This window comes from Saimiri boliviensis, chromosome 5 (assembly GCF_048565385.1).
Source record: "Saimiri boliviensis isolate mSaiBol1 chromosome 5, mSaiBol1.pri, whole genome shotgun sequence".
NCBI classification, from domain to species: Eukaryota; Metazoa; Chordata; class Mammalia; order Primates; family Cebidae; genus Saimiri; species Saimiri boliviensis.
In genome coordinates, this window is record NC_133453.1 from 105,669,787 (window position 1) to 105,686,795 (window position 17,009).

At 38.9% G+C, this 17,009-nt stretch overlaps 1 pseudogene; it reads right to left on the reverse strand.

Annotated features, from left to right (window-relative positions):
- Positions 1 to 10,776: 10,776 nt before the first annotated feature.
- On the reverse strand, positions 10,777 to 12,429 carry LOC141584704 (cyclin-T2-like; annotated as a pseudogene).
- Between the last annotated feature and the right edge of the window lie 4,580 nt (positions 12,430 to 17,009).

A 17,009-nucleotide genomic window follows, 5' to 3' on the forward strand; every position in this document is an offset into this window, starting at 1 on the left:
ACTCTTCAGATGGCTCTAAGAAATTGTGCTAGTTAAGATGGCATCATAAACCTTGGGCTGCTTTCCCTGTGGCTTATTTGTAGTGATTTGAATTCTTCATCTATTTACAGAGTGAATCAGGTCATTACCACATGCAGAACCAGTTGGTAGGACAAAAGCTAGGTCTGATAAGGGAAGGATGAATCAACACACAAACTTTTCCAGAGACCTTTGCTCACTTCATCTGAATAGTTACCCCTGATGAGGTCATCCTTTAAATACTTTCAAATACTGCCATACCTAGAACATTATTAGACCTCAGAAAAGTGAGCATGGATGAGATAATAGTATTACAAGCTATTTTAAGTTGGTGGATTAAGCAATTTTTTTTTTTTTGAGCCTTGCTCTATCACCCAGGCTAGAGTGCAATGGCATGATCTCAGCTCACTGCAACAATCTCCACCTCCCAGGTTCAAGCAATTCTCCTGCCTCAGCCTCCTGAGTAGCTGGGATTATAGGCACCCACCACCACACTTAGCTAATTTTTGTATTTTTAGTAGAGATGGGTTTTCACCATGTTGGCCAGGATGGTCTTGAACTCCTGACCTCAAGTGATCCACCTGCCTTAGCCTCCCAAAATGCTGGGATTACAGGCATGAGCCATGGTGCCCAGCCAGGCTTAAGCATTTTTGATAAGGTTTCCATTGCTGTTAATCTCACTCATTCACTAAACTTCACTGGCACCTATTGTTATTATTTTTATTTTTTTTTGAGATGGAGTCTCACTCTGTCACCCAGGCTGGAATGCAGTGACATGATCTTGGCTCACTGCAACCTCTGCTGCTGGGTTCAAGCGATTCTCCTGCCTCAGCCTCCTGAGTAGCTGGGATTACAGGCACCTGCCAGAACACTTGGCTAATTTTTGTAGTTTTAGTAGAGATGAGGTTTCACCATCTCGACCAGGTTGGTCTTGAACTCTTTTTTTTAGACAGAGTTTTGCTCTTGTTACCCAGGCTGGAGTGCAATGGCATGATCTCGGCTCACCGCAACCTCCGCCTCCTGGGTTCAGGCAATTCTCCTGCCTCAGCCTCCTGAGTAGCTGGGATTACAGGCACGTGCCACCATGCCCAGCTAATTTTTTGTATTTTTAGTAGAGATGGGGTTTCACCATGTTGACCAGGATGATCTCCATCTCTTGGCTTCCCAAAGTGCTGGGATTACAGGCTTGAGCCACCATGCCTGGCCGGTCTTGAACTCTTGACCTCATGATCCACCCACCTTGGCCTCCCAAAGTGTTAGGATTACAGGCATGAACCACCGCACCTGGCCATCATCCATTGTTGTAAGCTATAGCCACAGATATTCTTATTGGCTGCCATCATTTCAAGGTGGCACAACTACAAACTAGGAGTATTCTAGTACTAATATCAGGATTTGTCAAGACCAAGATGCTTTAGTTTTTATGAAATAAATGTGAAATGCAGCCCAGGTGAGGTAAAAACAGATTTTACTTTGAATATGTAACATTAGATGAGTCTTTGTAGGTATAACTTTTCTCAAATTTGTACACTTTTTTCATATTTAAAGAAATTAAGGAATGAATATGTCCTTTATTTTACTTACTTGCATGTCAACATGATCAGAAACAACATAATTTTGAAAGGGTAGGGCTTATTTCTTTTCCATTTTGGAAGGATCTTCAGCATTCTTTCAAATCTGAATTTGTATTGGATTTTAAAGCAACTTACTATTTACAATCAAGCCTGTTAAACCTTATGGGGAAATGGCAAAGAATAAGACCTGTTAATACTGTGAATAGAGGTCACAGTAATGGACACATGAAGTTGATGTTAACAAGTTTACTCCTATTCTACTGAGGTATAAGGATATTGAACACGATTTTGGAAAAGCTGAGTGTGGTGGCTCATGCCTATAATCCCAGCACTTTGGGAGGCCAAAGTGGGTGGATCACTTGAGGTCAGGAAATTGAGACCAGCCTCGACAGTATAATGAAACCTCATTTCTACTAAAAATACAGAAAATTAGCCAGATGTGATGGCATGTGCCTATAATCCCAGTTACTCGGGAGGCTGAGGCAGGAGAATCACTTGAACCTAGGAGTCAGAGGTTGAGCCATTGCACCCCAGACTGGGCAATAAAAGCAAAACTCTGCCTCAAAAAAAACAAAAAAGCAAAAACCCCAAAAAACTCAAAAAACTCCATCTCAAAAAAAAAGCTGAAGTTTTCAATAGGCAAGGCTTGGTACTCAAAGCTTCTGTGTTTTTGTTATTCACTGTGTTTAAGATATGATCAATTATTTGGAATTACACTCTACATGATCATTGTCCACATATGTGTTCTTACTGCTCCTTCCTTTTGAAGAGGGTCTGAAAGGAGGTTGGGAGTGGAGGTAGGTTGGGGCTGGGAGCATTTACTGAGCTCTTACCAGAAAAAGGCACATCATTTCATTCTGGCTGCTGATGGGGATGGTAGTATCTTTCTCCCTTTATTAAATAAAGAGCAGGCTTCAGAGCTAGTTTTTTCAAGGCTATCCAACTCAAGGTGGGAGTTGGGATTTACCACCCACAAAGCTCTTTCCTGATGTCTCCCACAAACTTATAGTTTATAAATGGTATCAGTCACATCTAGTTTTACTCAAAGTCCGGTGAAATACCACTGCGATGCCAATACACCGGTCCAGTTCTTGATTTTGAGTACTTGAATGGTGTGAAAAGCTTTTCATTGTTCACCTAGCAGTAATATAGTCCTTCCTTCCATGGACATCACTGTTTTCACCAGGCACAACAGCCTGAGTTTTCAATCACATTGAAAATTCATTTATGTACTAAATTCCTGTATGCTCTGGGCCCAAGCCCAAAGACATTTTAACTCCCAAGTTCTAAAAAGTAGATCTACAGCATCTCCTTAACTTTAACATACTTTAGTCGTACACTGTGTAATGAGTAGCTCCAAGATAATAACCTACTTAATCTGCTCAATGAACAGCTAAAGGCTATCTCCTGTCACGTACTAGGCCATCTTTATTCTTCATATGAACAGCACTTACAAGTTTAATTCAGTTTAAAGCAGCTATTTAAATTTAAAAAATCTTTCCATGTGATTCTGCTATTTAAAAATCCCTAGTGTAAGCAGCCTCTCTCTCTACTGGTAATAAAGGTTTTTTTGTTTTTTTTTTTTTTTGAGACGGAGTTTCGCTCTTGTTGCCCAGGCTGGAGTGCAATGGCGCGATCTCGGCTCACCGCAACCTCCGCCTCCTGGGTTCAGGCAATTCTTCTGCCTCAGCCTCCCAAGAAGCTGGGATTACAGGCACATGCCACCATGCCCAGCTAATTTTTTGTATTTTTAGTAGAGATGGGGTTTCACCATGTTGACCAGGATGGTCTCGATCTCTTGACCTCGTGATCCACCCACCTCGGCCTCCCAAAGTGCTGGGATTACAGGCTTGAGCCACCGTGCCCGGCCTTGGTAATATAGTTTAAAAAAAGTTTGTATATGTCATCACACTGTGAAGTTTATAGAGAATAAGCGCTTTTTCCTATTGACAGGACATCACAACATTGTGAAAATCTATGGCTGAATTCATCCATAAGGCAGTCACTAACAGGCTGACGTGAAAGATTAAAGAAAACAGACCTCCTCAACTGTGTCTGAACATTTGAAAGATCTAAGTAAGCCTCTTAATTTCATGTCCATATGATAGGACCCTTTTGTCAGTGATGCCCTACATTGTTTTGAGAGGTGGTCCTGAGGGGAAGAAATAGGCAGACCATATGCTACAGCTAAAACAAAAACATGCAATTTATTTTATGTTGAAAAGTGCAGGGGGTGAGGGTGAAGGAATAAACAATGGACATGGATGAGTTTGGTTAGAATTACTCACTTTGTAAAGTTAAAACCCAACCAATTTATGTTCATAGAACAAGCCCTTACTGGCAATCAGCACCAGTGTGACAAATCTCTTACTGTGATATAAAAAATATTTATGTTACATTTAGGCTGAAAATTTTTTTTTTTTTTTTTTTGAGAGGGAGTTTTGCTCTTGTTACCCGGGCTGGAGTTCAATGGCTCGATCTTGGCTTACTGCAACCTCTGTCTCCTGGGTTCAGGCAATTCTCCTGCCTCAGCCTCCCGAGTAGCCGGGATTACAGGCACGCACCACCATGCCCAGCTAATTTTTTGTATTTTTAGCAGAAACAGGGTTTCACCATATTGACCAGGATGGTCTCGATCTCTTGACCTCGTGATCTACCCGCCTCGGCCTCCCAAAGTGCTGGGATTACAGGCTTGAGCCATCGCGCCTGGCCAAATGTTTTATTTTTAATTTAATAAAAAAATTATTTTGAGACAGAGTCTTGCTCTGTTGCCCAGGCTAGAGTAAGGTGGTGTGATCTTGGCTCACTGCAATCCCCGTCTCCCAGTCTCAAGTGATTCTCCTGCCTCAACCTCCTGAGTAGCTGGGACTACAGGCACACACCACAATGCCCAGTTAAGTTTTTTCTATTTTTTAGTAGAGATGGGGTTTCACCATGTTGGCCAGGTTGGTTTCAAATCCTGACCTCAGGTCATCTGCCCGCCTTGGCCTCCCAGTGCTGGGATTACAGGTGTGAGCCACCATGCCTGGCCTGAAAATGTATTTTAAAATAAGTGACTTTTCTATCCTAATTCTACTTTATCAAAGTTACTGCTATTAGCTTTCATCTTCTTTCAAGTGGAAGGTGTAGGAAAATTGTTGGGATGGGGAGGGAAGTTGGCAAGCAATCTAAAGAACAGCTTATGATTAAACATTTTTGAAGGGGCTGGGTGTGGTGACTCGCACCTGTAATCCTAGCACTTTTGCAGGCTGAGGTGGGTGGATGGCTTGAGCCCACCCTGGGCAACATGTCAAAACCCTGTTCTACAGACAAAAAAAAGGAAAAAACGATGAGTTCACGTCCTTTGTAGGACACGGATGAACCTGGAAACCATCGTTCTCAGCAAACTGACACAAGAACAGAAAATCAAACACCGCATGGTTCTCATTCATAGGTGGGTGGTGAACAATGAGAACACATGGATACAGGAAGGGGAGTATCACACACTGGGGTCTGTGGGGGGGGGTGGAATAGGGGAATAGGACAGCAGGGGGTGGGGAGTTGGGGAGGGATAACATGGGGAGAAATGCCAGATATAGGTGATGGGGAGGAAGGCAGCAAACCACACTGCCATGTGTGTACCTACGCAACAATCTTACATGTTCTTCACATGTACCCCAAAACCTAAAATGCAATAAAAAAAAAAAAAGGTCGGGCGCGGTGGCTCACGCCTGTAATCCCAGCACTTTGGGAGGCCGAGGCGGGTGGATCACGAGGTCAGGAGATCGAGACCATCCTGGTCAACGTGGTGAAACCCCGTCTCTACTAAAAATACAAAAAATTAGCTGGGCGTGGTGGCGCGTGCCTGTAATCCCAGCTACTCAGGAGGCCGAGGTAGGATGACTGCGTGAGCCTGGGAAGTGGAGGCCACAAGCCAAAAATGACGCCACTGCACTCCAGCTTGGGTGAGAGTGAGACCTTGTCTCAAAAAATAAAAAAAATTTAAATGGATAGTTTCCCTCCCAGATAATAATTACTTTTGTGGTTTTTATGGGAGTCATGCAAGAGGTTAGACAAGAAAACCTCAAAATAGAAATTAGAATGAATAATTTAAAAGAATTCTGGACACAGTAGGGATGCAGTGTTTATGTTCCAGTTATACACCTGGATTGGGCTTCATCATTCCATCCAATATCCCAAATCTATCCCTCTATTAGGATTCTCTTTATTGCTATCTATTCTATCTAGGCTTCCTTGACCATCTAACTCTTACACAACTCTATGAACAGGTACTACTACTACTAACACTTTGTAGGGAAGAAAATCAAAGTATGAGGTCAAGTAATTCACCCAATGCCATTCTGTTATGAAGTGGTAGGGATGAGACTAGAACATGGACCATCTGATCCCAAAGCCTGCACTCCTTGATGATACATGAAATTACTTGGATAGAGTCAATTATAATAGAGATCTTCTCACATTTCCTGGGACTCAAAGTTAATTCCGTTTTGTTGTTGAGAAAGTCTCGCTCTGTCACCCAGGCTGGAGTACAGTGGTATGATCTCAGGCTCACTGCAACCTCTGCCTCCTGGGTTCAAGAGATTCTCCTGCCTCAGCTTCCCAAGTAGCTGGGATTGAACGCACCACCACACCCAGCTGTTTTTGTATTTTTAGTAGAGACAGGGTTTCTCCATGTTGGCCAGGCTAGTCTCCAACTCCTGACCTCAGGTGATCCATCCACTTCAGCCTCCCAAAGTGCTGGGATTACAGGTATGAGCCCCTGCACCCCGCCTGAAACTTACTTCTGATTCACATTAACTTAAGACATGTTAGAGTCTTGGATTTATGTTGTGAATAAACAAATTTTATTAGTTCCTTGTATAGATAAGATTAAAGTCAATGACTAATTCATGCCATATACACATATTCCTGTTTCAGATTTTCTATTAGCAAACATCCTATTCAATTGTTGTTTGGAGTTTTGAGTCCATTCAGAAAATGAAACCCCACAATCACTGTTTACAACAAATGAGTACATAGAAAGTTTTCTAATAAAATGAAATTGCTTGAAAAAAATGCATTAAAAATAAGAATGTACTCATAACTTAATAAGAATGTTCTCCTTATTAAGCAATAGACAAATCATATCAAACAAACTCCTCAAGTGGCAATGCTCGGGAGTTTTGAGTTTCCGCCCCTAACCTGAAAATAAAAGAAATCAAACGGCCTTCAACATTTTGAGATTAATAGATTCCACAGTGAATGTTAAGTTGCCAATATGAGAAAAGAATTACTCCTAGCCATTCAATCTTCGAGGTATCTTGCTTATCAACCTACTTAAGGAATCTTTCAGGTTGAATAGGTAAACAGTAAATTATAGAAAGAAGGTGGGGTAGAGTCAAAAACTGGCTGTTCCCAAATTGACACTGCAGGATAGAAAACGAATGTATAGTATTAGGCTGAAAACAGTTTGAGCTTTTCAGTCCCACTGGCAGGATTTAATAAAAAGAGATGTTCCAGGGAAACTTAAAAAACTTTTGATTTTGGCTTCCATATATGTCAGCTTACAGCAATTAGATGGCTCACTTATTTGTTATTATCAACATGTGATCCTCAAATTAAAGACATTAGTATCATAGCTTGGTATCCAAGGCCAGAGAATGTGCTGCTTTTCCAATGCAGAAATCCCTGTCTACATAAGCCCATCTTAGGGCACATGAGATTAGCACCTGTTATCCTGTGAACTCATTTAATTCAAGTGTGAGATTTGTTGACCCCTCATCTGGGTAGTCATTGAATCCTACTGCCTCCCCAGAATCTCTGAGGCAGAAATCAGGAGAAATAATCAATGATTCTTCCTAACAAGAGCCTCCAAATATTCTCAGCAAAGACATCCTAAAAATCACTTAGCAATTTAAGCAGGTATGCTTTTCATTTGGATAAAAACTGGAATTGGTGTAGTATCGTGAGAGAATTGTCTTCCTAAGATGTTACGTTAAAAAAAAAGGCCCCATGTCTACAGTAGATGCAAAATCTGGAATATCTAATCAACTAAGTGTACTCATGAAGTGCATAACATTCATGCAGATATAAGCAGTGGTTTATTTCTAAGGTTGCTTAAGGAATACAAGTCAGCAATTTAAATTCTCAAATATAAAAGAAAATGTGCTTGAAATCTTTTAAGGCAAGGGTATCTGATGCTACTGAAAACATTTCATATTGGTTCTCAGAAACAGACCTCAATTAGTCTTTTCTAGTTCAAAGAGGATACGCCAAAAAAGTTAGGTATTCTAAATAATACAATCTGTTACTACAAAGTAATATAAGCAGCCACTCATTAAAGAAACCATACATTATGTTAGAAATTTCCTTTAGGTGACTCTAAGAACCTTAACCAGGGCGAATCAGCACACATAGAGGAAGACGAAGATGCACACTGAACTGCTTTCAAAGATAAACCCAGGGTTGACAACAGGACTTTTTTTGGTATTTACATACCTGCAACTAAGAAACAGGTTTCACCACTAAAGGATGCTACTGCCTGTTTTGTTAAGTAGGCCTTTAAGATTAATGTTTCAGTGAACAAACACCCCTTTGCTTTGGTCTGAAAATACCATATTTTAAAATAGCTAAGGCAAATATTTAGGGGGGCACAGCTCAATACTGGAAAACTAGCTGGAAGAGGTAGAAGTAAAACCTTTGCAATGTGCTTTTGTGTAAAGGTAACATCTGTGATCTAGGGAAAACACAACTTAAAAATGACTCACTCTTACAGGACATTAAAAGATAATGCTTTTTAATATTTCAAATGTCTTTTTCTTTAAATCTCATCAAAAATGTTATCACTTTAACAGTACTTTGCACATGTGGAATTTCATACCTAAATTTGATGATACTACTTTGGTTTATTTATGGCCACTTATAAGAAGACTCCCAGTAATAATGTCCATTCATCAGAGTCTTTTTCTTTGGTAGAGCCTAATGGGACCAGGCAGATGAACTGTATGCAAATAAGATGGACAAAGCAAATCCATGATAGTATGTATTATAGGAGTTTTTGTTTAATGGAAATGAAACTTAAAATGGATTTCCATATTTATCGCCATCATTATTTTGGAAGCTTAATATCCTGTTCAGGGGTTAAAGAGTTTGAATAGCTCACACAATCCTGTAAAAATGACAACTGGCTGCCCTTTAATAAATAAAGTCATTGTAAAGAATTACATTTACAGAGTGAAAAGTGAATACATAGCATTTCAAATTCAATTTTGGAAGTACTAATAAGTACTGACCCATAACGATATATACTAGCTATCTTTTTAACTGTCCATCATTAGCACCAATGAAGATTCAACAAAATTACCTTTATTCCTACATCTCAAAACAATTCTGCAAATTCTTAGTGAAGTTTAACTATAGTCACAGACCTTAAATATTGACATTGTTTTCTATGTCTACTGAAAATAAGTTCACTACTTTTCTGGAGAGTCTTTACAAAATCTTATTAAAATTCCTGGTATTATCACCCTCAATTATACAGTAGCACAACCACCTTTCGTAGTTTTTACATGATAGCTCTGTAGAGGTTTCACATCTAAATTACCAAGAAAACCCTTCCCTCCCTCATCTTGCACTCGGCTTAATTCTACACTAGTCCTTGGATTATGTACCACTGTAAAAGTATAACTGTATTAGAATTGCCATGTTTATGGATATAATATTTTGCCATACAGAGCAATGAAGTTACATATAATGACAAAGATTACCAAAGTTATGCAAGACAAGAACAAATGTTAGGACATGCTACCTAGGCACAGTCCCTACACAAAGAGGCTCCTAAGTACCTCAAGTTCAAGTTCAAATAACATTGACAAAATAATGAACAATTATTTTTAAAAATTATAAAGCTACTGGCAAATTAGGTAATTGCTAAATAAAGGTAGGGCACAAGATTAAACTCTAATATTTACAACAGCAACATACTTGAGTAAAATTACAATTGTGCACATATTAGTGGCTTTGTAACAAAAATAATTCATACAGAGAAGAAATTAAGTTTTCAGTTCAACAGAGGTTGAATCCAACCTATCTCAAATGTACACAACAACTCAAAGATTTACCACAGAATAAATTTAAGATTAGCTGATAAACAAGAGCTGTATTACTGGTGTTTAAGACAAAATCTAAACAAGTTTTAAAATCTAATGTTTGATCAGAAGTCATATGACTGAGCCGGGTACGGTGGCTCAAGCCTGTAATCCCAGCACTTTGGGAGGCTGAGGCGGGTGGATCACGAGGTCAAGAGATCGAGACCATCCTGGTCAACATGGTGAAACCCCGTCTCTACTAAAAATACAAAAAATTAGCTGGGCATGGTGGTGCGTGCCTGTAATCCCAGCTACTCAGGAGGCTGAGGCAGGAGAATTGCCTGAACCCAGGAGGCGGAGGTTGCGGTGAGCCGAGATCGTGCCATTGCACTCCAGCCTGGGTAACAAGAGCAAAACTCCGTCTCAAAAAAAAAAAAAAAAAAAAAAGAAGTCAGATGACTGTGCAAACTTTACCTCAACAGAAATATACCGAGATGTGCAAACAAATGTAAAACCTCCGCTAGTGGTTTGCCTGGGAGGCTGACCTTTTCTTTTTTACAGAGCTTCCTGATAACCATAAACTATAAATACAGGTATAATGCACAGTCAGTGATCTTTTCTTTTTTATTTTATTTATTGTTAGAACATTAAAGAATCGAGAGACAATAGGTTTAATTTGTTTTATAAGGAAGACTACATTTACCTGAAAAAGAAATATGGCATCACACACAAACACACTTCAGAGAAGGGGTATATTTAAGAATATAGTGTCATTCTGAATGCTAAAGGAAAAGTGATCCCTGTTTAGTGTTAAAATATGTAGTGTAAAATTCTTTAAAAGAAACAACTCACTATATCTCTACTAGCTTAAGTTATTGTGAATTTTGTTTTCAAATCACAGTAATCCACATAACCATTATTAACAGCTCTGTTTCATAGAACTGCAACAAGCCAACAAACATTTAAATGCACTTCACATCAAGAGTATGTAAACTTTAATTTTTCCTCTTCAAGCCTTCAGAAAGTTTGGGGCTATTTTAGCAGCCAATCTGGTCAGAACCTCTGAAGGCAAAATTTCAGTGCCTCGCAGTATAAATGACCATCTGTGGCACTGCATATGCATCTGGTAGTGAAGTGTCCCCTATCAGTGTCTTCCAGTAAGGCCTAGAGTTTAAGGTTAACATAAAAAAGTGCCACCTTTGTTTTAGATTAGTGATGGACTCTGACAAGATAAAATAAAGTTATTCTGTATATTGTTATACTTACAAGCAGCTCCAATCCTGAGTATTTATGGTAATATCTAAACATACAAAAATGTATGTACATTTTTCTCCACTATCTTGTAAACAGTTGTCAGCTCTTCCCACTGCCTTCATCAGAAGAGCTGTGTCTTTCTGAAGAGGAAACTTTTATTTTTTCAGTTCTTCTTTACTGGCGCTTTTATCAGTGGGTGGTATTGGAATCCGTAATTTCAGTGACCCACTCTTTTCCTTTTTATCTGCCATGTATTTTTCAGTATTTGCGATGGATATTTTCTTTTTAATGGGAGAAGTTACAGAACTGCTGCTGGCTGCCTTTGACTGCCCTTGTTTGTGCTGCTGTTCTACCTGGGCAGCTATATAATGATCCCTTACATCAAGATCAAGAGTTTCTAGTTTACGCTTTTCTCTATATTTATCTAAAGACATTTTCTGAGGAATTATTCCCAGAGTAGCAGAAATTGGCCCATGGTGTTTACTGCTCCCTGCTTTATGAGTATATTATTGCTTAGAAGAATGATCTGAAATTTTGTCAGGTCTGTGATGTAATCCTGAATGCAGTGATACAGAAGGTCCCTGCTGAAAGTTGATGTTGTACTGGCTACCAGATAAAGATGTCTCCTGTTTCTGTGAATACATCTGTTCTGTCCTTGCTGAGTCTTGATGTTGAGGCCATTCCTGGTGTGATGACAAACTGTATGAAGTACTTGGCATTCCTGTTGCTAGCACTGACAAATTATCAGATGTATGGCTGTCTTGAACGAAATATTTCCTGAATTTAGAGGTACTGGCGCAGGGAATGCTGATGTAGATGGTTTCTGAAAACTTGGGTTTGTAGGCACACCAGTGACACTATCTACTAAAATGGAATTCTGGACCAAAGTTGAACCAAGAAGTGATGTCTCTGATACCTGCCCATCTACTTTTGGTTTCTTAGCTGCTGCCTGACTAGCCTATTAAAATAAAACACAGAAGAAGCAGTGATATAGCAAAATAATTTAATGCAAATTGCTTGTCCTATAAAAGTTATATACTAAAAACATTATAGATTTAACATATGGAAATAAAATGATCTGGGTTTCACGGTTTTAGGTCACCAGTAAATAAATGCCTTATTTAGAGGTATAGAAGGAAAACTATAAAAAATTGAAAACACCAACTTTAGAATTAGATAAAAGTGAAATTCTAGCCTAGCACTTGAGAAAGTAATTTAACTTGTCTAGGCTTCAGTTTCCCCATTTGTAAAATTAAGAGGATATTTCCATCATAATCACTGCAAAAAAGTTTTTAAAAATATAACATGCTTTTTAGCAAAGTCCACTGGACTCTGTAGTTGAATATGTAAGATGTAACTTGAGATACGCTGAATTATTCAGCAATACTGTAAAGATGATTTAATCACAACAATTCAAACTGGTTAGCTAGGTACATGTTATGTAAATGACAGACTGACATTCTGCCTGTCAGTTCTCTTACCCTCCATTTTCGAATCTTCTTCAGCCTACTAGGCATTTTCTCCAATATTTGTAGAAACTCATGTGTTAGCTCTAAAAAGAAAATTTAAATTTAAAACTTAGAAGATGTCTTTAGGATATAAATTTCTCTCAAGTGGGCAGTATTAAAAAGGAATGCTAGGAGTTCATCTACTTCACTTTTACCCTCCTACTCAACCCTCAGCATATAGAGAAGTACACACAACTCTCAACTTGCATTTTCAAAGCTGAATCCTTTGTAACAATTACCTTCCCCCATGATTTTACTTGCTTAATTAGAATCTCTAGAAAATTTAGCAGCATTAAAAATAATCCCTCCCTCCAATAAAAAAATCTTTATTAAGCAAACAACATAGTAATTTTTGTTGCAGGCAAGATCAATGGATTCTTTAAAATTAGTGAACAAAAGTTTAAGGAAAAAGTTATTTGTATAATCCCAACATATCTTCCCCAAGAAATGTATTAATTACATAAAGAAAAAAATAGTTAACTTTGAAGTACAGAAACCACCTTAAGGATACCATTGTAACCAAGTGATCATGGTTGTCATTACCAGTTACAAGACCTATCAACATATTATACCCCTTGATATGATGCACCAAGCAAGACCCAACCTACTTCTATGGTATTCTTGCTCAAAATGTGTAACTTCAATCTAATAATGAGAAATCATCAGACCCCAACTAAGGAACAGTATATAAAATGACCATTATTTTTCTAAGTGTCAGTGTTATGAAAGACAAGGAAATAATGAAGAACTGTCACAGACTGGAGGAGACTTAAAGAGACATGTCAACTAAATGGAACATGGGATCCTAGAACAGGGACAAATACAGAATACCAAATAAAATCTGTGGTTTAGCTAACAGTACTGTACCAATGCTAATTTCCTAGTTTTGACAATCATATATTGTTATGTAAGATGTTAGTACAAGGACAAGCTAAATGGTATACAGGGAACTCTGCATGAAATTGTATTTTTTTGGTTTTCTTTTTTTTTGTTAAATAATAGAGATGGGGTCTCACTATGTTGACCAGGTTGGGCTCAAACTCCTGGCCTCAAGTGATCCTCCCATCTCAGGCCTCCCAAAGTGCTGGGATTACATGTGTGAGCCACCATGCCTAGGCTTTTTTTTTTTTAATAAAAAAAGGAAAATTTCTTCAACTATATTAATACTTCCTAACAATAACACTACTAATACATTAGCAAACTATCTTGATTGTAATTTTCTATCAATTTTCTGAAAATTCTGATCACAATGAAATAACCCACCTTTCCAAAGTAGTGTGGTTTTGATGAATTATAGTTTTATCCCCCAAAATATTGTCATTAATAGTTACTGGCCACTCTCAAATATTCATCATTCAAATAAATTAGACTACTATATAATAATGCCAATTCAATCTCAATACTGGGGGAACCTGTATTAGTAAAGACTACAGATTCATTTTTTATCACTTATGTTTGTTCTGGTATTGATAGTGCAGTGGCACGATTTCGGCTCACTGCAACCTCTGCCTCCTGAGCTCAAGCAATTCTGCCTCAGCCTCTGGAGTAGCTGGGATCACAGGTGCCCGTCACCATGACCAGCTAATTTTTTGTATTTTTAGTAGAAACGGGGTTTCACCATGTCGGCCAGGCTGATCTTGAACTCCTGACCTTGTGATCCACCCGCCTCAGCCTCCCAAAGGACTGGGATTACAGGCGTGAGCCACTGCGCCCAGCAGATTCATTTTTTAATACCAAGTTTCTTTGTAAACTATTCTAATCCAATGCTAAGATCAGACAAACTATAATTAATCTTTCAAGATGTAATTTCCTTGATAATGTCATGACTATTCCCTGCTAAAGTCTCATGAGCTTTTCCATCCAGTTTGGCTGAAAAGAAAGCCTAATGCCCAGACCTCCACTTCCTCATTTGAAAAAAAAAAAAAAAAAAAAAAAAAGACTACTTTTCTACGTTTGGGTCGAACATTAATAAAACTGTTTTGACAGCTTGGTTGTAAAACATTAAATACACTTAAAGTTCCTGTTCCAAAATCTGGTACACAAAATATAAGTTTTGTTTTTCTTAAGTATCCTATGTATTAAATTTTATAGCAAAACAAAATAATCTGTTCAATAATCCGTTAAACTAATTAGCTATATGCACAAAAATCATGGTATGTGCCTAACACAGAGGCCCTTCTCTCTCAAAGCTACTGTCTAAGCCAATGTTCTTTTGTGAAGCATAGTTATTAAGTGAATTATTTTAGTAAATAAGAATACTTATATCACTTTAGACATCACTCTACAATTCAGATAAATCTTCATGTCCTTTTTTTTAAGACAGGGTTTCCTCTGTTGCCCAGGCTGCAGTGCAGCGGCATTATCACAGTCTTAGGTGATCCTCCCAGCTTAGCCTCCACAGTAGCTGGGTTTATAGGAGTGTGCCACCACACCCAGTTTGTGGGGTGTGTTTGTGTGTGTGTGTGTGTGTATTTAGTAAAAACGAGGTTTTGCCATGTTGCTCAGGCTGGGCTCAAACTCCTGTGTTCAAGAGACATGCATGACTACACCCGGCCACATCTTCGTATCTTAAATTTTGAGCTACCTTTTTGTGATCTACAAAGAAAAAAAGACACAGTGGCTTACGCCTACAATCCCAGCACTTTGGGAGGCTGAGGCGGGTAGATCACGAGGTCAGGAATTTAAGACTAGCCTGGCTAACATGGTGAAACCCTGTGTCTACTAAAATATAAAAATTATCCAGGTGTGGTGGTGAACACCTGTAATCCCAGCTATTTGGGAGGCTGAGGCAGAGAACTGCTTGAACCCAGGAGGCAAAGGTTGCAGTGAGCTGAGATTGCACCACTGCACTCCAGCCCAGGCAACAGAGTAAGACTCTGTCTCTTAAAAAAAAAAAAAAAAAAAAAAAAAGCTGCTGCAAAACATGCTGAAAGTTTTAATATATCAGGTCTCCAAGATTCCTATTCAACTGCTCTCCAAATTAATAATAAACTTTAGGTTTTTTAAAATGGAAGTGAGGTAGATCCTGCTGTGTCAAAAAACCCCACATAAACCACAACCTAAACTCTGACCTAAAGACAGGATAAAAGGCAGATTACTTTTTTGTAATCTTTTTACTTTAGCACCAGGTGCTAAAGCAGGCGTCCCCAAACTACAGGCCGCATGCGGCCCCCTGAGGCCATTTATCTGGCCCCTGCCGCACTTCAGGAAGGGGCATCTCTTTCATTGGTGGTCAGTGAGAGGAGCACAGTATGTGGTGGCTCTCCAACCGTCTGACGGACAGTGAACTGGCACCCTGTGTAAAAAGTTTGGGGACGCCTGTGCTAAAGTATAATACTAAGCTATTTTTAGCAAAATTTTTATTAGAAATAAAAAATAAAGTTTTAATTTTTTTAATAAAAACTATTTTTATTAAGATTATGCCTACTGACCAGGCACAATAACTCATGCCTGTAATCCCAGCACTTTGGGAGGCTGAAGCAGGTGGATCACGAGATCAGGAGTTCAAAACTAGTCTGGCCAAGATGGTGAAACCCCGCCTCTACTAAAAATACAAAAATTAGCTAGGCATGGTGGCAGGCACCTGTATTGACAGCTACTCAGGAGGCCAAGGCAGAGCATTGCTTGAACTTGGGAGACAGAGGTTGTAGTGAGCTGAGATGGCATTACTGCACTCCAGCCTAGGCAAGAGAGCAGGACTCAGTCTCAAAATAAAATAAAATAAAATAATAAAGATTATGCCTACCTAATCTTAATCTGGTGACTATTAAGCTACAACAATGACCTAGATAACCTGATTTTCAAGCTACAGAACAGATACAAACAATTAAAAAGAAGGCCCATTGAGTTTTAGATGTCATTTCAACTCACTGAAGATTTCCTTCTCTCTGGATAAATTCTGAAAAAGCCTCAAACAATTAAAAAAAAAAAAACATTATAATCATTCAGCAATAACACAGCATGAGAAGTATATTCTGGAATATTTTTTTCCAGGTGGAGAACAAAATAGAAAATAAAGGGGTGTAACAAAGAAGGATTTCACAAATAAGAATAGGCAAACCATGAATAACTGGCCAAATATGGTTGGTCACCTATTTTTGTCAACAAAGTTTTACTGTAACACGGCCACACCCATTCATTTACAAATTGCCTATGGCTGCTTTCCAGCAGCAATGGTATAGTTGTGCAGTTGTAACAGAGACCTTACAGCCCACAAACTCTAAAATACTGTTACTCTTTGCAGACCCCTATGTTAAAGAAACATCAAGTGGGCATGGAGGCTAAAACCTGAAATCCCAGCACTTTGGGAGGCTAAGGCAGGTGGACTGTGAAACTCTGTCTACTAAAAATACCAAAATTAGCTGGACGTGGTTGTACACGCCTGTGGTCTCAGTTCCTCAGGAGGGTGAGAGGCACAAGAATTGCTTGAATCCAGGAGGAAGAGGTTGCAGTGAGCCCAGATTGCACCACTGTGCTCCAGCCCGTGGGGGAGTGCAAGCATCCATCTCACAAAACAAAAAAATAAAGAACAAAAACAAAAAAAGGCCAGGTACAATGGCTCAAGCCTGTAATCCCAGCACTTTGGGAGG